We start from the raw sequence: 27,909 nt of genomic DNA, 5'->3' as shown, positions 1-27,909 counted from the left end.
ATAATCTAGTCTGACCTCCTGCACAACAGGCCACAGGACCTCATGCAATAATTCCTGCATCAAGCCCATAACTTCTCTTTGAGCTCTAGCATATTTTCCTGTGTTCCCTGTACTGCTTTAAAGACTTGATCCTGCAAAGTGCTGAGAGCCCTCAAAACACAAAATGAAGTCAACAGTAGAAGACAGCATTCAGTAGCTTTCAGAATGGGATTCTGTGTGTTAAGAAGCTGCTAGCTCTTGTAGGAAAAAGGAATTTGGGCACTAAAGGCTGCACAGATAAATGAACTGCTCCTCAGTTGTATTTAATGTACAGTATTTGCAATTTTCAAGCTCATGTTTATGACAAATCCTCAGATTTGTAATTTATTTTTACAAGTGATTTTCATATCACCAGTGGAATAGAATGTTAAGATACCATGTCCTCAATGAGCTGTTAAAATCTATTACTAAATTTATCATATGCATATAAAAACCATGCTTAATTTTACAGCACATTTATACAAATCACTTTTTCAAAATCCTGAATTATGTATTTAAACTGAATCAATTAAAAAGCCCATATAGGCACCTGGCACCCTGTAAATAATAATCCTCTATAATACATGTTATAACTGTAAGTATTTAACAGTACCTTTTTAAAATGCATATTTTAAAACATTTTTCTGTTTATTGAATTCTAATAAATAACCTAAGAGGAGAAAAAAGCTTTGTATATGTATAGAATATGTATATGCATATGTGCTAAAGACCATGAAAAAAAATATCAAGGACATTTTAACATGGCTTTCAATATAAAAGCCACAGTTCAGTCTGAAAAGTTGCCTCCCATCCTTACAATACCCAAGATTACTATAACTGAAAAATATCAGAGAAAAAACAAAAACAAAAAAAGTTAATTTGTATTTTGACAGCAAATGGGCACATTCTATTCTCTATAGGTTCTTATACCACCCTCATCATCATCATATCTGAGCACCTTCCAATGGTGCATTGAGTGATGCGATCAACATCTGTCATGTTTGTCCTATGTCTCACAATTGTGCGCACAAGAGTGTGTTTTGGGCTGGTAGGGTTTTCTGTTTGTTTGGCAGGATGTTTTGTTTTTCATTTCCAGGTTCCTCTGTGTTTTGCTGGAGAAGGCAGGTTGAAGAAATGAGTTTGGCACTTGTGGCAGAAGGCAGGGAGATTTCTGATGGTCCTTAGTTCTTGCGAGAGTTCATGCACAAAGGCACAGTAGGCAGTTCCATGGAGTATGAGCAGCACGGTGGTCAGCCATGGTCTGTCAGGATGGAAAAACTCAATGGCTCCTTGTTGGATGGCCTGCGTTACCATTTGGTCTTTCACTTAAACTGTGTATTTGACTGCTCAGTAAATCTACATAGTAGATGCCCCTGTGGATTCCCCTTCCCTTTGTTGGGTACACAGCAACAGGAGTTAGAAAATCATTTTAAAAATAAAAAACGTTCCAGTGCTTCAACTGGGACCATACAGGTGGACCTTTATGGCCGTGCAGAGTCTCATTGACATCAATGGTGACAAGGGTCTGCCCTCAGGGATCCTAGTGCAGGATCAGGGCCTATGGCAGAGGGATTCCTGGGCACATGTGCAACCTGAACATATACTTATTCTTTTTAATTAGTCAGTCTAAGTTGATGGTATCCGTTCAAGGCTGAATTTAACTTCAGGGTTTGGCATTATGCCATAAGATGCAGTGTGGTCCACTGGATAAGGCACTTGACTGGGAGTCAGGAGGCCTGTGATTCCTACCTGTGTCTCTGACCTGCTGTGTGACCTCTGGCAAGTCATTTCATCTTTCTGTGCCCATGGTTCCCTTCAAACCTTTTGCCGGTCTTGTCTATCCAGTCTGCAAATTTTCAAGCCGGGGAAGTGTGTGTGCAATACTTGACACAACAAGGCCTTGATTTCAGCCACAGCCTCTAAACATATCTGTAACAACCCTGCAATATATCTGAGATCAATACGGGAGACAGCATGGCACTAACTTAGTGTAAGATAGCCATGAATAAAACACGTTAAAAACCTCCCTAGCTTTTGACAGTTTGTCAGAGTATTTATGCTGGCTGCTGAACAAGGATTATTTTGTGTCATTTGTGGGCCTTCAAACTGTGGTCTTTGCAAAACATTTAGAGAAGAGTCTATGTTGCCCTACAGAAACATCACTAAATCCCTCCCATCGCCATCCTTACCCCATCCCACCCTCATCCAACGAAGTGGGTATTCACCCACGAACGCTCATGCTCCAAAACGTCTGTTAGTCTATAAGGTGCCACAGGAGACTCTGCTGCTTTTACAGATCCAGAATAACACAGCTAGCCCTCTGATACTTGATCCCACCCTAAGTATCTCACAAACAGGAATCCATAACTTTATGCTGATGGACCTGTACAGTCCAAGTGAAATATATTTGCATATTCACTGAAGCATAAGCAGCTTAAGTCCTGATGAAATTCCACTAGCCGGTACCATGCAGTTCATGACAAACCAGAAGGGCAGCAAGTAATAAAGTCTGGGGAAGAGGTTTCTAAATTATAATGTAAAACATTATTAATGCTCAGAGTTCTTGTTACCCTTTGTTGCCAACAATTAAAAGTAAAATAGAGCCTATTAATGCTACTAATGATACATCTTTCAGGCACTTGTCTCTGCCCTGGAGACATAATAATAGCACACGAAAGTGATGCTGCCTTCAGTACTTCATCTAATTTGGAATGAATGCGGAGGATAGTTCAGTGAGCTTTTCAGCACTCCATCTCCTTCTGAAAAAGAAACGAGCATCTGTTGGACCTGACTGGCCTTTTGCCAGTCAAGTTCAACTTTAAAAGAAAGAGGAAGAAAGCTCATAATCAAAAGGGAAAGCTAAAGTGAGGGCATTCTCAGACAGGTGATATGTAAGGAAAGACACTTTTGACATGATGAGTTTACTGGAATTTTAGATTCATTTCACACTTTTCTTTCAATTCTTTCGTTTTACACAGTTTTGGCCTGTGCTGACCAGATTTCCGGCTGGTGAAAGTGAGCACAGCCCCATCAACGCCGGTCGAGAAGTTAGCCCCTTGCATCTATTCCTTATGGCCCACCAAGTCTGTAGGTATCAGGCAGTGTTCAAAGGGCAATGCAACACGCATTGAACAGTGTGGTCCTGTGTTCACACTCCTCAGCTATCCAACCCTCTCATAACAATATATCCGATCCAAAACTAAAAGCTTGCAAAGTAGGAAAATACATTTTTTAAGAGTTTATGTTAACTTACAAGCTCTTTTTTTTTTAAATCTACACTATGTCTAGGAAACAACTAACTGAGCTTTTTACCTAGAATACACCATACCCAGAGTCCAGACCCTTCTGACGGTTTCACTGCAGTGTATGCTACCTTTTTCTTTAATCAGATGAAACTGAAGTTATTTTGCTGGAAGTAAAAGACAAGCTGTCACTCTATTAAATGATTTCTTACTAAAGCCTATCTGCAAGCATAAAGCATTAACATAATTTATTAGAACAATTAGAATGCATCCTTGTTGTCTTCTAATTAGATTATTCCTTGTACTGGTAATTATATTAGACAAGAGAGAATAATAGTTTGAGATTTCTAAAATCATCTGTAGAGTATGTGAGGAGAGAATGATCAATAATGCTAATCTACTGGAACACAAATTCCCAGAAAGAGATATTTTATCATGCACGATTCTTTAAATAATCAGCATTATTTCTCAAAGTCCATATTAATCTCATCTGCAGTTAAAAAAAGCCACAAACAGAGGAATAAATACTGAAACAACTGTCAAAAATGCAGAATGAAAAATCCACATCTTCAAGGGGGTCACATCAGAATTGTTTCTCCTTGATTGCAAACACTTAACTTGGGAATTAGCATTAAGTTTACTTCATTTTATACCATTACAGGAAATGGACACCAATGCTGCAAAAGATTCCCCAAAGCTTCTACACCACTGACTTATTAAAATAGCTGATGAAATTTTTAAACATTCAAAAACTATTTGAAGTTTCCTTTAAAGGATTTTCACAACAGGGAAAGCCATCAACCTACATACCCCCAGTTCCCTCCTCCCTAATTATTGCCATTTTGTTAATTATCAAAGCTAGGCTTATAGATGAATGGGTTCAGAAACTGTCCCAGCCCCAACACAGAAACAGGGCTTGTGAAAAATACTGGACTGTTATCCTTGAGCACAAATAGGTACAGCACAGAACGCAGCACAGGCATCCTCACATTACCCCCATCTGTGTAACTAAACCCTATCCTGAAAAGCAACATCTTTGGAAAGTCAGAGCGGTCTCTGCGCCCATTCAATCCTGGGTCCCTCTGCCATTTGCAAACAGATGGCAGGTCATGCACATTGTGATGGTGATTTTTATTATATGGATACCTGTGCCCTAGAGAATGAGCTGAGACCAAAACACGTCATAGAGCCGGCAGATAGTCAACTGTCACTACCCGTCTCAGTTGGATTTGACCTGGCAACAGACAAGAGAAACACAGTATATTTTGGGCTATCTATTTTTCCAAAATCATTGAAGGTCTTGATTACAAACAAAAAGCCCAAACAAAAACCCCACAACTTACCACCACAAAACTTCACCTATGTTCTGCACTAGAAAGTTCCCCCATTTTGCAGAATTTATGGAGGGTTTTCTATTAGACTAGAGCTTCCGTCTTCAGATCTCACACTTTAGTGATTCCTTGGAACAAGAGACACTCAATATACATTTTCGGCGTTGACCCAAGGGAATCTACATATGCTTGTGAAATTTAGAGGCAGCTGTCAGCCCAGCAAATATCACAATATCTGATGAGACTCCATCATGTGAGTTCAAGTTAGAGCTGGGTCTACTGGGGACAAAACGGCAATCAAATCAAATTCAAAAGAAAGGAAAGGGGGAAAGGATGTAACTGGGTGCAGAAAGGAACTCTACTACAGAACTGATTGTATTTAGTGGCAGAAAGGAAATGAAGTGTAGGGATAACTGCAGGGAAGAGTAGACCTTACACGATTAGTGCAAGTTTAGATAAGCATTGAAAAAAACTAGGAGAAGGGACCAAGGAGATAGACTCTTGGCTAACCTCTGCCGTATTTTAGGTTTTTTTCCATTACAGGCTTAAACGAAAGAGTCTTTTCTCCCTTACAGTCCTATTTGATTCCACAATTTATGACCAGAAGGTAGCACTATGTGGAAGAAAATGCTGGGCCCTATCTTGAATCTCTGGAACCTGCTGTGCAGTTCATGGACTGCAAAATCCAAATATCTTTCAAGTCACTCGATGAAAACTGTACTGCTTCTTCACTTGGATGCTACAGGAGATGAGCATTCATAAATGCTGATGCTTCACTTAGGTGTTTAGTCTTCTCACATCTAAGACCTGCAGCTTCTATTAGTACTAGAAAGCAGTTTCAACACATGCCTCTCTTTTGAGAACCGTCCGTTCTAGTTCTTTTATCTGAAAGGATTTTGAAGATTTTTTTCCTGAAGAACACAAGTGTGCTTTGTGCCTTGATTGGCATGAAGAATCCTAGTGCAATAGTAACTAGGCAGTACTGATCTTCTACCACAATCCAGATTCCTTGTCACTTCTTAGTTCTTGCAGACTATTCCAAAGTTAAAGATTCTTTCCCGATGCAGTTGGTCTTTGGCATAACCTGTAGCTCCAGTTAGAGTAGAGTAATCAAGGGATCTCAGTGCATCAGGACTGCAAAACCTGGGGTACTTTAAGCACCTCTATGAGAGCAGGTAGGGCAACCGATGCACTAAGAAGTGTCCTAGTCACCCCTACAACATGAAATACAGACAAATTTACAAAAGACCCCATGATACATAGCACATGCTGCCCAGGAGCTTCATATATTTCCATTACTTCAATATACACATTAAATATTTTAGACAGAGAATATCTCAAGCTAAACATAGCCAAACACAGAACAATTAGGTCCATTCATAAATCCAGAGATACAAAAGGCTTCCACAGCTTAACAATTTGTGCATTAATAATACTTATCACAATTATTTTCTGATTAGAAGACAATTGTCTCAAAAGCAAGCTGAGACGGCCCCAGCCAACGCAATCTTTAAGTCCTGTTAGTCACAAAGTCCAGGCCAAAACTTTAAGCCACTGTGCCTTCCTGACTGAAATCACAACCATTACATACTGAGAGTCATGAGTGCTTAGTGAGGTGGGGAAACACAAAATTATGGTCCATAATTATCTGGGGTGGGCCTTCTCCTAGGACTACATTGTCTCTTCCACCCCTCCCCAGGTACAAAGTAAGAGCAACGTGCCTTTGCATAAGGCATCAGTGTGGGACTTCATCACCAGGTGCTGAACCCTGAGCACTCCCTTCCCGCTCCAGGAAGCAAGGCTTTCATCTATGGAGACTGCATCTTCCAGGCCATAGAGGCTCCCTCTGAATGGAGTTTGGCCAGTAAATCCATAGTCTGTAGCCCCACAGACCACACCGCACCTCTCTCCTGACCAGCTCCCAAATACATCCGACTGCTGTGGAATAATGCATGAACTCTCTGCATAGTGGCCTGCCCCTGTTCTCAACAAGAGTTAGGATTTGATCCATAGTGTGCAAAATTGAAATGGAGAAGGGATATTGTGCAGAAGGATCAGATCAGATCAGAGTCTGAAAGCAGCCTGTTACCTGAAGGGCCAGATCATCACCTTGTGCTTCTAACCAAAACATTCTTTACAAACTTAACATTTTTTGCTGAAAGACCGCCCTGAGCAGCAATGCGTGGCAGTTCTTTCAGTGCTCACTGTGGAACAACTGCAGCTGTTGATGTTCTTTACCTCCAAGGCCTAAAACCAAGGACACTTACAGTGGATGAGTGGAAACCTGTCTCATCTATTAACAGCTCAGCCAGCTTCCCCAAATGGGTTGCATGTAATTTTTTGAAAGTTTAGTAAAATTCCCCGTTTTCAAAGCAGCAAGAAGATGATCATGAATTTCTTTCCCACACTAGTTCAAGATGCAAGCAAACAGGAGGTGATCTAGATATCACTGAGTCTGTTCCTTAAGCCAAGAGGATACTGAGAACAAGGTCTCTGATTATCAGATTCTGGCGATGGCAGTTTTACCTTGGATTAGACATTTTTGAGATACACATACACAAGACACTACAATCCAAAATTAAACAAAGCATATGGAGGTTTGCTAATAATTGCACAGGAAATAAAATGTGGAATGTGTGGAAAGAGTCTCAGAAATATTAACAGCTGCCAAAAATATAATTAACTGCCATGCGGCACTTATAATTTATGTCTGCTCTGTAGTTAATTATCTCCACAAAAGCATGCAGGACCATCTTATTATTGAGTTTGCGGGCAGGGGAAGAAATCAGACTGGCACCCTACAAAGGGACAGCCTGATAAATCTCTGAGAAAGAGTTTAGGCTTTATTAAATTGATGGATGTAGGTTTTATTAACCTGATGGATTTATAATTGAATACATGGCATCACTGAATCTAACAATTTACACCTATAAGGCAAGTGATTTACAATATTCTGTTCACCTCTATGTGGAAACACCCTAGCCAGGTGCCAGAACAACAACAAAAAACAAAGCTCACAGCATGTGGGACAGTGCAGTGCAAATGTGCTGAAGATGGGAGTCACACAGGGTCGCTACATACAGAGGAGAGTTTAAAAAGAGACCAGTAACCTCCAGGAAATGAACACACAAACGGGAACTAGCAACAACCTCTCACTCTATATACACAAAAGTCATTGTTATTGCAGGAGCAGATTATCAGTGGATTCTTAGATCCAGGCAGAGCACTCCGAGGCATCATGAAAGACAAATGATTGTCTGTTAGAATGAAGCTGTCTGGGTGTGTGGAAGGTCAGAGTCTCCCTAGACTGAGAGTGCCTGACCACAGGGAGGAGAGAAGACAGAAAACTTGGATGGCTCTGAGGCCCATCTCATTTTAACCCACTCAAGGCTATGTGAAAGACATTAATCCTCTGCACTTAGGTCTAAAGTTCTTGCAAGATATGGGGACAAAGTCCTGCAAACTATCCAGCTTGATTGCAAGGCCAAAAAAAGCTCAGAAAAAATCTACAGTTTAGTTGCTCATCCCTATTAGATACAACCTCCAAACATCACTGCCAAGGTATCATAGTCAGCTGCCAAGGATGATTCACAACGGCCCCCATTGCCTCATCAAGTTGCACAGGGAGATCCAGGCTGAATAAACACAGGACAATGAAATCCACTATGCAAGGAGGAGGGGATTATAAAAAGAGAAACAAGGCTTTTGTGGGTTCCCCATGTCCCCTGCCTCCCACTATTTGGATGTAATATTCTTCACTGGGTAAGTCACCTGAAAGGGCATGGAAGGAAGATTTAGAAAGGACTTGGTGTACGGTTTTGAATGGGGAAATCTAGGAATACGATTGGCTTAGAAAATGTGCGTACAGGAAGCCTGTGCACTTCTGTATGTCTATTTGCTAACTAAGGGCTGAACCGAGTTTGCCAACCAGTTTGCCCCTAAAAGTACTGGAGGAGTTTGAGTAATACCACCAGGGCTGGTGCAACCCATTAGGCGACCTAGGCGGTCGCTTAGGGCACTAGCATGTAGGGGGGCGGCATTTCGGGTCCTTCGGTGGCGACCGGATCTTCCACAACCGGATCTTCGGCCGCCCCGGTTGTCGGCGGCATTTAGGCGGAGGGACCTGGGGCAGGGGGGCACAGAGAGGGCTGCCTGCAGCAAGTAAGGGGGGGCTCAGCACACGGGGAACCGCTCCCCGCCCCAGCTCACCTCTGCCCCGAGAGCAGGAAATGACCCTCCAATTTGGGTGGATGAGGTTTGGAAGTTTTGGACAGCAGCTGATCTAGGAGCAGGTGTCAACAATGAAAACCACCATGGAGTCAGCAAAGTGGGCAGCACCTCTGGGCTACTTAGTTCCCAAGTTCTTTGTGTATTACGGCTTCTTCATGCTCCAGTCATTTAAAACCTGGCACCACGCTGCGGGTACTCAGCATCCCCACTTCCAGGTGACAACAACTGACAAAAGACCTTACGGTTAATTATAGTAGTAGCACACCTCTACCTCGCTATAACGCGACCCGATGTGACACAGGTTCGCGTATAGCACAGTAGCAGCGGGGCTCTGGCAGCGCTTTAAAGGGTCCAGGGCTCCGGCTGCTTCAGGGAGCCCCAGGCCCTTTAAATCACCGCAGGAACCCTGCCGCTGCTACCCCGGGGCTGCAGCAGCGGGGCTCGCTGGTGATTTAAAGGGCCCGGGGCTCCCCACAGCGGCTGGAGCCCGGAGCCCTTTAAATCACCGCCGGAGCCCTGCCACCCTACCCTGATATAACAGGGTTTCAGCTATAGTGCAGTAGGGATTTTTGGATCCCCACGACCACCTTATAGCGGGGTAGAGATGTAGTAGTAGTGTTGTCATAACACCTAGGAAAGCCAGTCAGGGACCAAAAGTCAATTGTTCTAGGCGCTGTGTAAAAAAAAAAAAATTCAGATTATTCTAGAGATAATTGCAGACTTTGAAATTTCCTGGAAACTAAAGAATTGCAAGCAACAAACAAACGAAGAGCTTGGTTCTGTTAAGTTTTCACATTAAACAGTTCTTTTAGGACCTAATTCACCAAGCATGGTTTTACTATTCAATCACTGGACTGAGATTCTGACTATCTGGGTTTCTTACCCAGCAATGCAGACTTTTTGTGGGGGCAAGTTCTTTAATCGCTCTGTTTTAAATGTGAGAGAAGTTCATTAAATGTTTGTGAGGTGCTCGGATTTCATGGTGACAAGGGACATATCCGCACACATAAGTAAGGCAAGGCTTGGGAGGTTCCAATTTCATCCATATTAGGGGCACTGAACAGCTTACAGGTTCAGGACATTATTAATTTGATTCAAGTCAATCATCAACTTTTCTTTCTAGAATGAACACGCTGGTGGGACAACAATTAAATATCATTAGCACACAAGGAAAAAGTTGTACGCACCAGTATGTGCATATAATGGAGAAAAAGAATGCTGCTATGTGCAATGAAAACTTTCGCTGGGTTTGCCAGTTAAGGAATAAGGAATGAGCACAAATTCAAAAAGAAAATATTTTAAAAAGGAGCATGAATTATGTATAGTTAGTTATATTATCACCCAAGATGAACACAAAAATACAAATACAAATAATTTAGCAACAATAAAGAAGGCAATCGATACATATTTTAAATGTAAGAGCTAACCAGCTTTAGTGCTTCAATAGAGTAATCTGAAATAATGATGTATAGAAGGAGAGAGAACATAACCCAGCAGTTTACATTATGTGGATTATACATAAATTCATAAACTGACAGGGATTTTATCATTTTATTGCTTTGTTGTGTAGAACATCAACAAAATATAAGCGTAATCTAACCTAAAACAGAGGCTTCTGGATGCATTGTTAAACAGGTTGCTATTGATATACATTTGTAATATTTTTGGTCTTTGTAGAAGTATATGAAACAAAGAAGAAAACAGAGTTAAAAAGGTAACCATCTATGTATCATTCATTACAAAAATTGAACAAGACAAATATGCACAGCACAAATAAGGTATTATGGACTCATGTGAAGGTCGATATATTTTTTTTACAATATCTACTATAATTAGGGGGTTATGTACAACAGTGAAAGCAGTACCACCATACACTGACCAGGGTAATATTTGCACGCAGAAAGCATTCTATGCAATGGCTTCAACTGTACTGGCATCACATACAAACTAATGAAATCTTTACACTTATTTATTTCAGAAATCTATTTGATGATGTCCTCTGGTGTCATACTGCTCAAGTGCCACTTCAGACTGCTGTAGGAGATGATGACACTTTAGAAATGTGTTTTCCAATATGAAAGCATGCAGAGGAGAAAAGTGGAATTCAGGAAGTGCATGGAACCTCTCATACATGTAGACACTTATCTCAGTACACAAGCTCAAATTCTAAATCCTTACTTCCATTTTAATAAGTTCTGTATACCAGGACATCCAGGCCATAACAAAAACGTTCCCCCTTCCATGCCCCAAAAGAAGACAGGTTTTTTTAGCTCTGTCATAAGAGTTAGGGCAAAAAGCCTGATGTCAGCTACACTCAGGCAATTCTTGTTGCGGAGGGTGGAGGTATGTGACTGAGACCAGGATTTAACCATTAGGACTCTTCAGAAAAAAAGATTTCTTCTCTGCCCAGAAATCCAGCAGATATTTATACTGTTCACTATACTCATTTGTCAGACAGACTTCTTGTCTAAGCAAAACCTGGATCACACTTAAGAACGTACTGGCAATCACCTCTGTGTTGCAGATCAACATCAATAAAATGAGAACAAAAAAAACCAAAAATGTGTCATGAAGTATCTGATCAATCTAAATGGTCTTTAGATGAAAGAATTAAAGAAAGCATACTGAAAACATTGTTTGGAATAAGGCTCATCTCCTGTAAGATTCCCCTAATGATGGTGTACACTATATAAAGAAGATCATTTTAAAAAACAAAGAACCTGGATGTGGTCAAGACTGATTTAGCAACGGTAAAATATAGGAAACAGAGCCCATATAAATTAAGACACAAAACCACCATCTGAAATGGACTCAATTCTCTTACCAGGATGTGTGATATACATGACAACTTCCTGTTGGCAGCCGAGGCGGAGTCTTTTTCTTGCTGCTATTTGAATTTGGAAAGAAAATTTGTAAACTTGAAGGGGGGGGGGGGGAATGACCTTTGGCCAAGACCAGCTTGAGGCTGGCAATAGAACATTCCATACTCCTGGCATGTTCATTCCCAAGATCAGCAAGAGGAGAAAGAGATCATATGGTAAGCAGAGTGGAGGGGACAGAAATGCCAGTCTCCTGGGGGAACTAGATGAAGCTGTAGCACACTTCAATATTTCTAGAAATTGCAAACAATACAGAAATGCTGCGGGTTAAAGTAACTGCTGGGCTGCAGTAACTGCATTCTATGGAATACACTAGACACAGTTTGAATTTCCTAATTTGTTAATTCATGCAGTAGTTAGAGTTGTAATTATCATAAATTGCAACAATACTATTAAGCACCACTTCCAGTCAAGGAGGAAATGTAGATCTTCTTGTTGAAGTAAGCAGTTAAGCATACAAGCAGAAGTGGGGAGAACAGCCAGTATATTATATTATATATATACACACACACGGTTTTGGACAGAGATTTCCTTTATGCTCTTTACAGACAAGAACTCTGGAGACTACCTGTGGGAGTCCGTCCAGAGGCAGAACAGAGCTGGTAGGCCTGACATGAGAGCAGCTCCGCTCTACCCCATCGATTGACAGGTTCGGACTAGTTTTCAATTCAACAGAACAGAAGGGAAACTCTCTGATAACAGTTACACCAGGCTATGAAAGGCAGAAGTGCAGAGGGAGAAGGCAGGGGATGGAAATTCCCTGACTTTGCTCTATTTAAATGTATTTATTGTAAGAGAGAAGATCATAATTGTCCATTAATTGTGTGGGGGGCTGGGTTTTTGGGAAGGGCTGGGGATAACAACACTGCAGGCAGGCACCCATTCAGATGGATGCTTTTGGCCTTTCTAACTCATGTTCCAATGGCAGTTAAGCCTTCCATCGCTACCACGCTGGTGCATTTCCAGCTGGGAGCGTGGGCTCTGGGGTGGGCCCATGGATGAGGTGTTTGGGGAACAGGAGGGGGCTCAGGGCTAGGGCAGGGAAGTGCAGACTCCAGGAGGGAGTTTGGGTGTGGGAGGTTCATGGCCAATGGGAACTGCGGAGCCGGCATTGGGGGCAGGGCAGCATGCAGAGCCTCCCTGGCCACCCATGCACCTAGGGGCCACAAGGACCTAGTAGCTCTTTCTGGGACCCACACAAAGCCAGGGCAGGCAAGGAGCCTGCCTTAGCGCCAGGCCGCCCCCCCCCCCCGCCACTGACCAGACTTAACAGCCAGATGGTGGTGCCGACTAGAGACGCCAGGGTCCCTTTTCGACCGCACGTTCCAGTCAAAAACCAGATGCCTGGCAACCCCAATTCTCAAAACTATTCTTGAATTTGTTGTTGGGTTTGTTTGGTTACTGAAATCTGTCAAGATGGCCAGAAGGTAGGAAAGCAGCCATCTGACTCCAGAGTTAATGCCGATTCTATTCAGTGGATAAACAGGCATGATGGTCTCATGTCGGTTTCCTAACCACCATCTACTTAATGGCAGACTATAGCTTTGTATGTCCACTGATGAGTCACCTGATTGTTTTTCTCTCCCTTCAACTCTGACCTTTGACTGCAGTAATGGTTTTAACAACACCAACTGGTCCGTCTTATTTTTCCCCCTTGTAAGTTATACTTGCAAACTTGAAATAACAGGGGGAAAAAAATGTTTTATCGCCTTCAACTGTTGAAGGTCCCATTTTCCATTAATTTTCACCTACACCAATTTATCAGCCATAAAGAGAAAGATCTGACTTTTTACAGAATTCTGCTAACCACATCTGGGCAGCATTTGTAGTAACATAGTAGAGATGTCTATGTGCATAAGTAAGCTGATGCCTTATTAATTTTACTGTGAAAAAAACAAAGTACATGAAGTTACTTCAGATTTACAGTGGTATAAATGGGAATACTCTGATCCTTAGTGTGTTTCTGATCTTACATTGATTACTCCTTATTTAGACCAGCATAAGTGAAGTGAAGCTCCTAGAGAGCCAGCACAAAAAGAATTATCCTTTAGAATATGCACAACGGTGAAAACATTAGGAAGTTCCATGCCCATGGGTTAAGTATATGATCTTTGGTACAACAATCTTATTTCTCAAAATTCTTTACAGTCAAAACGGCATTGGAATGACATAGCATTAAGTGTTTTATGATGTTGTAAAGTACACAGGTTCATAAGTCATGTAATGACCTTGCACAGACTAAACAGCAGGTGAACTCGGATCATTTGGACATCTGATGTTCGTAACTATCCTGATTTAACTCTCATACTTTGCTACACTTTTACCTTACCAACATTCGTTGGTTGAAGGTTTTGATGATCATATCTAGAAAGTCAGCTTTAGAAACTCCTCACACATGGGAAATACAAGTTACCCCTGAGATGAGACAAGAATCCTTTACCCTGACGGCACAGAAATACCTATTCACTTAGAAAAGTAACATTTCATTTCCTAGAAATGTTATGCCATTCACCGTTTGCTGTCAAAATCTATGGCAGTCCTCATTGCCTTTGCTATCAGTCCCTCTAGACTACTGAAGGCTTATTTGAACTATATATAAATTCATGTATTGCAATACAACACAATAGGGAGATTTAAAGGCACCATGGTAGCCTTCATTCACAATTCCCGTGCTTTTATTAGTGTGTGTCTCAGTTTTAACATCCTGAGTACTTTTCATATCACTGTTTTCATGAAAAATATTTCATCAGCTGTGTAAGTGGGATTTTTACAAATAGAAAGGTTTGTGATTTAAAGGCCTATGATCACTGAACCTAATCCAGCCTGTTATTCACGGTTTAACTGCCCCAAGAGGTCCCCCCCACCCAAGAACACTACAGAAAATAGAATTAGCTGTTTTATGGGGCCTTCAATTGCTAGAAAAGAAAGTCTAGAACATACCCCAAGAACATGCAGTGAATGTAAACCTCTCTCTCTAGGAAGGGTCTTCAGAATAAGAGAAAATATATTGGATCATGGTTCATGGGAAATGCAAATACTTTTAGGAGTAAATTCACAATTAGAGGAACAATACGGCAGAGATAAAACCACAAATAGGCTTAGAGAACAGACAGAGCAAAACTGAGTAAGAGTAACAGAAAATCAAGCGTCTGGAGCTTAATAGAACATTGTGAATCTTTCTTAGACCTCCAAAGAACACTGACAAGTCTCACTGAAGAGAAAACAAAAGCTATTAGGTGCTTTCTTAAATGTAACTAAACTGGGACCTTTACCTAGCATTCTTGCACATATTTTGGATTTTAGACCAAATATCGTTCTCAGTTACATGCATATGGCTCACTGACTTGACTTCCATGGCGTTGCATGTGTTTACCAGACTGCAGAATTTGGCTTTAAGATTCTCCGAGTAACTCCTTTATTTCTCTACTAAACCAAAAGCACCAACACGCTCGTAAAGACTAGTTAAAAAGGGAGGCTCATCATAGGAGAAATGGGTTTTGTTCTCAATTCTTCCAGCAACCCCGTGTAATCTTTGACGAGTCACCTATTGGTGTTTTAGCCTTATGCTGGCCTACTCATAAAAGTTTTACCAGCATAGGTATGTTGGTTAGAGGTGTGAGGCTTTTTTTAAACTGATTGTTATGCCAGTAAAAGCCCTAGTGCAGACCCAGCTATACTGGAAAAAAGGTGCCTTATATTGGAGTAAGCTATATTGCTATTGGTCACCTTTATACTGGTACAACTGTGTCCACACTAGAAGGGGATTGTCACTTCAACTATGTTGGCATAGTTGAAGTGACAAAACTTAAGTGTAGCTAAGCCCACAGTTTCCCCCATCTATAAAACAGAAGCAATGCCCCATTTGTCAGGTACTTGGAGATTCCCAGATGAATAGTTTAACACAAGTGTAAAATACCATTATTATTAAACCTTTCACTCAGATCATCTGTCGAATTGTGATTCTCTCTTGAGAGAAGACAATCTTGTCAATATCAAGTGTATTTTACTGCTCCTTGAATTTCTATTGCTTATGCCATTATGACTACATATTGTACTGTCCTGGTGCGCTCGTTACTTTGTATATTTTCTCCATCTGAAAAAAAAAATCCATATTCTGGTTCACAAACAAAAGCATCCCATGGCTGGCCAACTCCCTAAGGGAATCCCCTCCCTAACAACTGTTGTTTCCTTTATCTAATGATATATGAACTCTTTTCAAATCAAATCAGGACTGGATTTACTATTTAGTTTCTTTGGGAAGGGGGCTGTAATTTCTTAAAAGGATGATAAAGATGCTTAGCCCACAGCCTGAGAATGGAATTCAGCCAAACCCTTAACCTACAATCACTCACACTCCTTCACCCAAAGCATCAGAATCAATTTGCCAAATAGGATTTCAAGGTATCTGTAGCCAAAAGGCACAGTCAAAATTATTTCTGTCTATTTCACAGAAAGCAAAATTCTCAACCAATAATCGTATCATATACATGAAACCAGTGCATTAAAATTCAAAGCTGTATCTAAGTCTTCTTGAATATTCCCGTTTTCCCTGTTTTGGATAATCATTGCTCCCATGCGCATTTAAAATATCATCAGGATACTATGGTTACTGATGGCAGAAATAGTTACAGTGTCTATAAATACATTGTCCTATTTTTTAGGCTCCAGCATTGACCTGTTTCAGTCTTATAATGGGAATCTCTGAGGGAAGACCAGTGCCTAGTCATTTTACTGGAGCCCCCATCATCCTTGTTTAGGCAAGTTCCCCCAGTAGGATGAGATTAAGAAACAGCATCCTAGATCCCTAGACTGAGAGGAAGGGAGTGGTATCCTTAGTATACTAGAGGCAGAGAATGAGAGTTTTATAGAAGAAATAGCCTATAATCATTTGCTAAATTTTTAGGAAGCTCAAGAAGCAGCCACACAAATTAAGTTTAAATAGTGTCCTGCTCAGTCTCTTGCAGAATATGAAAAAAAAAACCAGCATAAAAATATCTTGTAGTACTGAAAGTTTGTTAATCTAATTCAGCCAACTAGCTGTCTCACAAAAGCCTGCTGGGAAACGTGCATGTTTAGTGCAGTTTGTTGGTACACAATTTAAAGTCCATTACCAAGATTTTAACATCTTCCATCCTTTTGAAGTATCACTTAGGTATTCTTCTTTCATCCCCCAAATGAGGCAATTCATCAGAGTCTTACTGATGGAGCTTTGAGGAGAGTCTAATTTTGAAATACATATGGAACTGAATCTCTCTTTAGGTAATACAAATAAATCTACTCTCAGAAGTATTGCCTTCTTAATCATCTTTAAATATAATGTATTTATCACTACAGCCTGTGACTCCAATTTTCTTTGTTGAAATTATGGAAAGAAGGAGAGAATCTATGTAGGAGGAATTCTCATTGTGAGGGCTTCAAATGGATGATTGGTGAAAGATTTTTAAGGACCACAGCAAGATCCCAAAACAGGGCCTTTTACATACAGATCGTAACCTATCAAGAACTGATCATTAACAAAAGTCTGGGCATTTTTTGCCATTGCAGGCAAAAATTTGTCAAACCTTACTTCTGGCACAATAAATATTTGTTGTTTGCCACGCAGTCGCTGGTAAAATCTCCTACACTTCAGGTTCTCTCTTTCTAAGTCAAGGCCTGTTAGAGCATGAGAAAATCTTTAGATCGCAACTTTTCTATTCCCACTGAAGAAAAAAAAAATGTATTGATGACCCCCCCTTCCCCCACTTTAGTTCTACAAAGAACCACCAAAGGAAAGGGAGAAAGAAATGAGTCACAAAGAGGGTAAATGGAACTGTTCCTCACAAAGAGATCTTTACTGAGGAAGAAAAAGGCATAAACATCATTCAATACCTTTCATGTGACCTCCCCACACTCTGTGCACACAGAAGGAACTTTTGAGTTTGGCAAGTTACCTTGTGTCAGAAGAATATTTAATGACTGTTACATAAAAGTGAAAGTTGTTGCCTTAGGGGAGACCTGTGTTTTCTTTGCAGCTTTGTGTTATCCTACTGTGCCTTCTTCTTGAGACGGCATGTTCCTTCCACAGAGAAAGCCAGCAGCCTTCTCCGTGTGGGGGCTGAGTATGTGCCACAGCACAGTTTAACCGGGCTGTCCAAGCTAAGATAGCTGGAGCCTGTGCATAGGTGATTCTGCCAGCTGATTCTAAACAATTTCTCTCCATATTGTTAACTGCTGCTTACAAGCTAACAAACCCTCATCACTAATTAAAAGAATGCCCAATCTGTTTGGACTGAATGTATCAAACTACATTTTCCTGCAATTAAAAAGGATACTTTACTGTAAAAGTCTGATTGCTGCAATTCTTTCACAGACAATCAGGATTACTCACCCTCTGAATTTAACTACAGCCCACACACAACCGGCCAAATTGAGCCTGTTCATAAAATCACTGAAGAAAAAAAACGAGTGGCAGATATAGCCCAAGTACTGCAGAATCAGGTCCAGTCAGAGTGAGGTCAATACTATTGGCTTGATGCAAAGCCCACTGAAGTTAATGGAAAGACTCCCATCAGTTTCAAAGGGCTTTGGATCAGGCTGTGTCAAAGATTGAAGATCTGCTACAATCTCAGTCATGTCATTTACACACAGCAGCTACACACTGGGGCAAAGTTCCTTCTGGAGCTCCACAGGACACAAGAGCAGTGCAGCTCTGGCTGCACCATCTCTGAAAAATGCAGCATACTCTACCCCGTGCACTTGGCACTGGCTCACCTCATTCCAGCTCCTTTGTGGGTGTCTTGTATTCTGGGACACACAGAGATCTCAAGGGAGAAAAGTACGAATTACTCTTCTGCACAGATTTACAAGATGGCAGATTGAGTGCGCTGTGTGTTGGCTCCCTGCAAAACCACATAGCACCTGGGTACAACCTGGCCCAGTATCTGCAGTTAGTTTCCAAAGAGATCTGTCCCCAAGAAATCTTAAAGATATAAAGTGCTATTTTAAGTATGCAATAAGCAACATTAAAGAGAGAATCCTTATGGATTTAATTAACTTAACTCTGGGTTAGCAATTAACTTCCCACCATCCCAAATTGCTAACACTTTCATACTGGACCAAACATACAGCACTGTGCTCTTACCTGTCCAGTTAGAGTTCACATGATGGCCCAAGGCACAAACAATTCTGTATGCAAAAATATAATTCCAATGTGTATTACAAAAATTAGAGATATACCGGCTTATTCCAAGCCCAGCAGAAGCTCAAAACCTGAATACAATCAAATTAGATTAGAAAAAATAAAACCAAAAATCAATAGCACTGCTGCGAATGGTAACCCCAAGCCAAAGTGTTTGTTTGCCTGGAGATAAGGTTGCTCAAAACCAAATCCCACTAACACAATCACCAATTAAATATTACCACCTAACTCTTACATAGCACTTTTCATCCATAGATCTCAAAGTGCTTTACAAAGGAGCTCAGGCTTAGCTAAATTATATTAAAGTGATATCCCTTACACAAAATTTCTTTCACAACCCTTGGCTCCCAAGTATCTCACCATCCAAACACACTCAGGTTCCTCGTTTTCACAACAAACTTCCTTATATGTCTGACAGAGCCAACCACAATGCACGCCCCACATTCCTCCACACCCAAATGTGGAGCTTTAACTCTATCCACAGCTAACTCAGCATTCATTCTTTATAGACAAATGGGATACAATTTTCAAAAAACACATAAGTGATTCATGCATTTTTGAGACTTACACTTATATACACCGGAGTGAACTCTATCATTTGTCATTTCTGCATCAGATACTAAGAGGTTACAGTTTAGATTCTACATTTCAATCTGACACAGAGGATTTGATGTGGGAATTTTCCATGGTTTCTCTTCCTCCAATATAATTTCCAGCTAAGACAGAAATTTTACCATGTCCATCAAATTTATAAGTGTTATATTCAATGCCTATTGGACATACATCTTTTATTACTGAGGTAACATGGGGGGGGGGAAGAGAGAGAGAAAAAAAGTGAGAGATAGGATATAAAATTTAAACTGAAAACTCTCTCTTCATTATTTTTCCCTACGTTACCGTAGAGTTGCTGGAGCTATAATTTGTACCATGTTCCACTCTAGAAGTGGCTGCAATTTGATGGTGGGTGAAGTGCTCCAAATATAAGATGTATAATCTGGCTGCTGTGAATTGGCTCGTGGGGGGGGGGGGGGAGCCGTTTATGTCTGATATGATTGTTTTGCTTTCTTAAGAGTCAAATACTCCGCTGAAAGACCTTTCACAGCTGAAGGGAGCACTGCTTATATAAAGGGGCCATGAGCCTTTCCCACTAGACTCCCTTTCTCTTATTTGAACGGAATGGACAGCAATGCTACTAGCATTTTGAGAATACTGCTCCCCCGTTTTAGTTAGAGATTGGCGAACAGCAAATCTAGGGCAACTTCTTTATCTGTCCACTTGATTCAAGCTATTTTGCATGCATTAAACATGGTTTCCTTGTAGTACAACTATTATCATGTGTGTATTTTAAGATATGTTTTATGTTTGTATGCAATTATCATTATAATTCTTTATGGAGACTTCACCAGTGATACCATTCAAACAAGGGGCTTTGCCGAAGGCAACAAACAGGAAACAGAGGTACGATCACATAAGAAAAGATAGAATGAAAATGCAAGAATCCTGCAACTATACTGAGCAGGACATCAACCGAACAGGAGGAGGAGGTAAAATCCCCCAGGTGATTGTGGTTACGGCACAAGAAAAGTTTCTCCTATTGGCTGGGTAGTATTTGTGTGATGTACTGTAGCAAAGAGACGTTTCCTAAGTAAAATCAATTTTAAAATTCAGCTGCCTAATACTATTCTGGCAATGTCACAAACAATCTAGCTACTTAGTATAGCTCTATGGTGCTTCTACACAGGAGCTAATAGAACATTTTAAACTCAACCTATTTCTCTTACAAGAAAAATATATTTAGTTAGAAAACTAAGATACAAGCTGCATAAAAATATGAAGACTTTGTCCCATTCAGCTATATGAAGACTAACATTTCTAACTTTTGAGACTCAAGCTGGCATTGAATTTTGCATTACTTTTTGCCTGCTATTGAGTGCACCACTTTGGAGCCAGTCAATCTGCGGGTTACATATTTGATTATGACAGTGAACCTAATAAAGGCTGGTGCTAGTGATATGTTTAAAAGGTACGGAACTAATGCAGTGAGTGTTGTAAAACAAGGCAACTTGTATCCCAATGACCCCACTTTGAACAATAAATGATTCTCTTTTAGTGCAACAGAGCTGTGATTCCCAGCCTGTTGATTGTAACCGCCAAGGTGGCTAGGAGCAGTAGCTGTCAAAGAAGGAGGTTGCCAGGCTGTTCCCATGACCTGTCTCCAGGGTTCTTCTCCGTGACTTTCTGCTGTCCTCAGACACCCACAATGTCCTATGCACCCTGGCCTCAGGAATTCAGCACCTCCTGTGTGTCACTGGAAAAGCCAGCACACAGAACTCTGGGATATTTGGATATTAGGAAAAACCTTTTCACTCAGAGAGTGGTGAAGTACTGAAATGGGTTACCTAGGGAGGTGGTGGAATCCCCTTCCTTAGAGGTTTTTAAGGTCAGGCTTGACAAAGCCCTGGCTGGGATGATTTAGTTGGGGATTGGTCCTGCTTTGAGCAGGGGGTTGGACTAGATGACCTCCTGAGGTCCCTTCCAACCTTGATATTTTATGATTCTATGATAGTTGGTACTTCTATAAAGCTTGTTGAGTCTTGTGAAAGAGGATATATTTAAAAAAATGAAAAAAAAATCAATGAGTCAATAATACTGAGCCCTCGAGATGGTGATTGCTGGGCTGTGGAAGGAGAAACATCCTGAAAGAGTCCTTTCTTTTTTGTCTCATTCTTCTGCTTTTTAAAAATACATTTATCTTCTTTTGTTCTCACAGAAGCGCCTCACAATTAGCCTCTCTCTGTGGTCGTTCAGGTAAAGAGAAAACACAAAAGTCCTTTTCATTGAGCTTTGAAAAAGAGAGAGCGAGACACATTGGAATTGCAGAAATTTGTTTCTGTAGCAAAATTATAATTCTGTGTTTGATATCATTATCCAATGCCACAGAATTGTGATGTCACAAATGCAGTATCACACACTTCAGAATAAAGAGTCTTTGAGAGAATCTTAAATTCATCATGAAGGCAAATCCTACAGGGCCTAGTTGTTTGCAGTTTTATCCGGGTGGCATTCAATCTCCAGGTACATAAGACAGTCTGTCTAGATGTTCAATTTATGTCTGTCACTGGCGATCTGATCACACTACAGAAGATTTATTGATGATCACATGATTCCTGACCACATAGCAGCATTCCTCATTTAACATGTTATTAGGATGGAAAACCAACAAAAAACAATGCCTGTACCAAGAAAGCTGCCAAAAGCATACCATTGCTAATGGAGATGGTTGCTGCATTTGGATAGAAGTATCGCATTGCCGATCTGGTCCTGACACTCAGTATGTCTTTGGTTAATTACAGCTAGTCAAATAAAATACCCAGAGGAAATTATTAAAAATATGAAAGATAAATATATCTATATCTTCAGTAAGACATCTGAATATTTTCCCCTACACAAAATTCCCCTTTTTAAAAGTATGTTAACATTTGGTTTTGTTTAAACAAAAGCACACTTACAGTGTGATTAAAAGAAAGACTTTACCAGCTGGTCAATACTTCTTAGCCTTTAAATTTTTTAGTAAAATATTTGGGGAAATAATTTGCCTTAATGCACAATCCTTTGTTTAAAAAATAAATAAATAAATAAAAATAAAAACTCCACTACCTTTTCAGTACACTGAAGGATTATACCTGTTTGTAAAATGCTTAATTATTGTTCCAAGAAGTCTGTATAGGCTGTCCGGCTGAAGAAATCTTACAGTTTTAATCACAGAAGCTGATCGTTAAAAACCTTGCAAAAATGCCCCGTTTGTTTGTTTTTAACGTGATAAGGATCCCCCTAGAGAACTTTACTGGATAGTACAGAAACACGAAGGTACAATAAGGATGAAGCATAGAATAAGCTGTCTATATATAACTTGAAAAGTCTCTTTGTATGATGATCCTACAATACTTTTGAATGAGTATAAAACCTTGAATTTACAAACTAAAACTTCAGCAAAAACTGTTTCTAGAAGTTGTGGTTGAAATAAGAGTTCAGATTCTGCTCCCAGTTATTACCATTGTAAATCTAGAGTAGAGTAATCCACTGATAAGTATCAGAAGGGTAGCAGTGTTAGTCTGGATCTGTAAAAAGCAACAAAGAGTCCTGTGGCACTTTATAGACTAACAAATGTATTGGAGTATAAGCTTTCGTGGGTGAATACCCACTTCATCAGACTGATTGAAGTGAGAGTAACTCCAGAGGAGACACTTGGCTAAGAGGAGAAATTGGCCCAAAGATATTTTGAAGGGAGAAGCAAAGGCACTTTCTTCTTTTAAGAAGTAGGGTTTTTTTAAATTCTATTAAAGCCAATCAACTTACTTTTTATTTAAAGACTATTGTACTCAAGATTGCCCAACACAATAAGCGTATTATGCAGTATATGATATTAATGTTGACAGCATACAAGTAAGGTTGAAAGTGTTAAGATTTCAGAGGTTAATCTTTCTGTAGCAATTCTGCCTGTACATGTGCACTTTAGAACTGCTTACTGCAGCACATGTTTATGTTAGTGGGGAAAAAAGCTGGATGCGTATTTGTTTTACATCAGTTTCAAACTCCTGCTATACAGTGCAGCATTGCCGCTTGCCCTGTTACTGGAAATCACTGAAAATTAATTTTAGCAGATATTTCAAGTTCACAAAGTGAAAATTAATTTACAGAAAATGCTGCCAGTTTTACAATCTTTTCCTTCCCTGTTTTTCTGGTTAACGGCCCAATTCTGCAAATGTCACTCACCTGAGCAATTTCCACTCATGTGAGAAGTCTTACAGGGTAGAATAAGAATTATTTCTGTATGTAAGGGTTGCAGAATTGGGCCTGAAATGTGTAGTTTATACTGGATTGTTTGTTACATTTTTGCCATAAAATATGCAAAGCAGAGGAATTGACGCTGCAAAAGTTGAGATTCTTATAGTATTGCCTGCCTTTCTTTTAGCTAGCTATGCTTAACATTTCAACAATTTTTTGTCTAAAATTTCTGTGTTTTTTCAAGACAACAAAACTGCAATTTAATATTTTAAGTCTTCGCCTTGGTGAGAGGAGGGAGAGTTTATACCTCAATTCCTGAATAAGGTGAAAAGAATTCATCTCTTTGCTCATGCTACTGGCCCCAGTCCTTTCAATGTAAGTGACTAGTCTGAAGCATGGTCTACACTAGAAAATTAGGTTGGTTTAAAACTAGCTCAGTCAGAGGCATGAAATATCCACACCCCTGAGGGGAGTTGTCAAGCCAGCTTAAATCCCCATGTAGACAGCACCAGGTCAATGGAAGAATTCTTCTGCTGACCTAGCTACCGCCTCTCATGGAGTTGATTACCTATGCCGATAGAAGAACTCCTCCTGTCAGCATAGGTAGCATCTACACTGATGTGCTACAGCTGTACTGTTTGAGTGCAGACCTACCCTTATTTATGCAAGTGGTCCCATTAAAGTACAAAGATTACTCACATGAAAGTCAGAACAGAGAGTTTGGACTTGTGTTGGGCACACACTAGAACCTGGAATTGTGGATAGCTGGAAGCATGAAGCAGGTCCCTGTTAAGTTAGCATTAGCATTCGCAGCATGAAGGTTTGCCTCTTCACAGTGCTCGCTCTCTGAATTTAGAAATGAACTCCATTATGTAAGCATGGATGTTCTTATTATCCAGATGTATATTTAACATCCCACTCAACTCTTAGTGTAACCCACTAACTCCACTGACTTTTCTGGAGTTGAGATAATTTCCACTGGCTGAGAATCTAACCCTTGCTCTCAATGGTGTCTTATGGCAGTGAGTACTGCAGGTTATTTATACATCATACAAATATTATTCATTATTTTGTATGAATGTCAGGTCTCATCTAATTGTGTTCCTGAACTGTTTAGAGTCCAGGCCTGACAGAGAATAAAGTGCCACTTAGTGAATCACCGCTTCTTGAGCGCCTACCCTAGGTTGTTTTCTGCAGGCTTCCCATATAATTACTGACCATGCATATAGTTTAAGACCTGAGACAATCACAGTACAAGGAGGCATGGAAAATGCTAAGATTTTAAACTGGCAACAAAGAGGTCAATTTCAGATTGGATTGAGGCTCGAATGTTCTCAAGAATCAAAATTCGCTACAAACATCAGTCAGTATTTGAAGAGGTCCTGCAGGAATGACCTAGATCAGCTTCTTTGTAAGTTTTTATTTTATCATTATGGTAAGACAGTTCCCATAAGAGACAAGTCACTCCTCTTAGGAAGCTGAACTAATACACAGGAGAGCAAATCCCATATGGACACACAGGCACACTGGCTGCTGGTGTAAAGTACAAAAAAAAAGGAGAAAGATTGTAGGGATAGATTTCCAAACAGCGCTCAGCCCTGCATTCAGGGTCAGTTTTCCAGCAGAGTTCATTCCCATTTAGGCACTTACATGGCCATATTTCCAACACTTGGTTCCCAGTAGCCCGTATTAAGAACAAGAGGTTTAAACAGACTCTCTTCCAGTCCTTCAAAATCTGTGCAAGCCCCAGGTCAGCATTCCATTTGGCACTGAAAAGGTCAGACATGAGAAGAGTATTTGCCTTTAACCACCCCCGAGTAAATACAGGACAGAGCTTCAGTCTGCCCTTTTGGGGCCTGATCCAATTGCCTGCTTCAGTCAGTGGGAGTCTGTCCCTGAACTTCAATGAGCACTGCATCGGACCCTTTGTGAGGAACGGTCTTCACTGCACTTCAAGTCAAAGGTCACCAAAGCAAGGCACAGTAGACTATGATACAGAAGAAAAATCACTGAATATGAACATTAGTCAGCTGGTTTCTATTTGGCAGAGAAATAAATCCAAAAGAAGCTCCTAAAAAGCATTAACAGGTACACTTCAATCTTTGTTTAAAGAGGAGAGTCTGTATTCCCCAAATTCTGCCCTCTGAAGCATACACACATGAAATTTGGCCATCACTGAAAATTTACTAGCCACAGGAATTAAATCTACCACATACAATCCCTTATTGTGGTATTTTTCATTCTTAGTACAGGAAATACAATGAATAAGTAGTATGTCCATTTTAAAAAGGACGACTACAATACCAGTTTCAGAGTGGCAGCCATGTTAGTCTGTATCCGCAAAAAGAAAAGGAATACACGTGGCACCTTAGAGACTAATATTTATTTGAGCATAAGCTTTCATGGGCTACAGCCCACTTAATCAGATGCATGCAGTGGAAAATACAGTAGGAAGAGATATCCATCCATCCACACACACACACACACACACACACACCATGAAACAATAGGTGTTAGCATACACCCTCTAAGGAGAGTGATCAGTTAAGGTGAGCTATTACCAGCAGGAGAGAAAAAAAAACTTTTTGTAGTGGTAATCAAAATGGCCCATTTCCAGCAGTTGACAAGAAGTTGTGAGGAACAGTGTGTATGTGTGTGGGGGGGTGGGAAATAAACATGGGGAAATAGTTTCACTTTGTGTAATGACCCATCCACTCCCAGTCTTTATTTAAGCCTAATTTAATGGTGTCTATTTTGCAATTAATTCAAATTCAGCAGTCTCTCATTGGAGTCTGTTTTTGAAGTTTTTTTGTTGTAATATTGAGACTTTTAGGTCTGTAATCGAGTGACCAGGGAGACTGAAGTGTTCTCTGACTGGTTTTTGAATGTAATAATTCTTGACGTCTGATTTGTGTCCATTTATTCTTTTATGTAGAGACTGTCTGGTTTGGCCAATGTACATAGCAGAGGACCAATGCTGGCACATGATGGCATGTGTCACATTGGTAGATGTGCAGGTGAACGAGCCTCTGATAGTGTGGCTGATGTGATTAGGTCCTTTGATGGTATCCCCTGAATAGATACGTGGACAGAGTTGGCAACAGGCTTTGTTGCAAGGATAGATTCCTGGGTTAGTGTTTTTGTTGTGTGGTCTGTGGTTGCTGGTGAGCATTTGCTTCAGGTTTGGTGGCTGTCTGTAAGCGAGGTCTGGCCTGTCTCCCAAGATCTGTGAGAGTGATGGATTGTCCTTCAGGATAGGTTGTAAATCCTTGATGATGCGCTGGAGAGGTTTTAGTTGGGGGCTGAAGGTGAGGGCTAGTGGTGTTCTGTTACTTTCTTTGTTGGGCCTGTCCTGTAGTAGGTGACTTCTGGGTACTCTTCTGGCTCTGTCAGTCTGTTTCTTCACTTCATCAGGTGGGTATTGTAGTTGTAAGAATGCTTGACAGAGCTCTTGTAGGTGTTTGTCTCTGTCTGAGGGGTTGGAGGAAATGTGATTGTATTGTAGAGCTTGGCTGTAGACAGTGGATCGTGTGGTGTGGTCTGGATGAAAGCTGGAGGCATGTAGGTAAGTATGGCAGTCAGTAGGTTTCTGGTATAGGGTGGTGTTTATGTGACCATCGCTTATTAGCACTGTAGTGTCCAGTGTTAGTCTCTAAGGTGCCACAAGTACTCCTGTTCTTTTTACAATACCAGTGTAATTATAAAAGCCTGCATTATTGACTAACTTTGACCACCTATCTCTGTATCCAGAGCTATAGGAAATCCTTGAAATGTGTGCTTTGTGTCCTTCAAAAACTGTAATGCTGTCTAAATACAGGCAGATAGCTATATGTCTACAGAGAGCTGAGAGGTAGAACAGATTAATAGCAGGAGGTCATAGCAGAGCACTTCAAAATAACACAGGAAAACATCTCTGAAAAACTAAAACAAGGAGGAAAATGCACAGTTTCTTCACTTGTTCTCCATTCTGCATGGAATCATGGTTTTTTCCCCCCTTTAATATATTATGAATATGCTGCATAATGAAGACATAGTGGATTTAAAAAAAAAAAAGAAGAAGAGGGCATATAGAGAAAAGCACTTGCTTAATAAGTTGTCTGGTAGAATTATTTTCCCTAAGTGCACCCATATGAAAATCCTTTAACAATCAGCAGGTTTTGCTCTTTATATATTCTTGCTCTCCATTTGGTAAACAAACAAACAAACAAAAACAAATATTCAGCATCTATATAGTCCAACAAGTTTTT

At 40.4% G+C, this 27,909-nt stretch overlaps 1 protein-coding gene across 32 annotated transcripts in view; it reads right to left on the bottom strand.

Moving 5' to 3' along the window:
* FHIT (fragile histidine triad diadenosine triphosphatase) overlaps positions 1 to 27,909 on the bottom strand; it is a 997,853-nt gene that overhangs the window by 746,141 nt on the left and 223,803 nt on the right. Inside the window, exon 5 of one of the 32 annotated variants that reach the window (XM_039481719.1) lies at positions 4,407 to 4,494. The exons of 30 other annotated variants lie outside the window; for them this stretch is intronic. The gene's annotated coding sequence lies outside the window, so the exon portion shown is untranslated. Of the gene's footprint in view, positions 1 to 4,406; positions 4,495 to 27,909 lie in introns of those variants that run through there. One more of the 32 variants, XM_039481717.1, reaches the window with a different exon arrangement.

The sequence above is a fragment of the Mauremys reevesii genome, linkage group 7, assembly GCF_016161935.1.
Source record: "Mauremys reevesii isolate NIE-2019 linkage group 7, ASM1616193v1, whole genome shotgun sequence".
In the NCBI taxonomy this organism is placed as follows: Eukaryota; Metazoa; Chordata; order Testudines; family Geoemydidae; genus Mauremys; species Mauremys reevesii.
The sequence above is the reverse complement of the archived record's forward strand: the minus strand, read 5'-3'. Positions and strand labels throughout refer to the sequence as shown.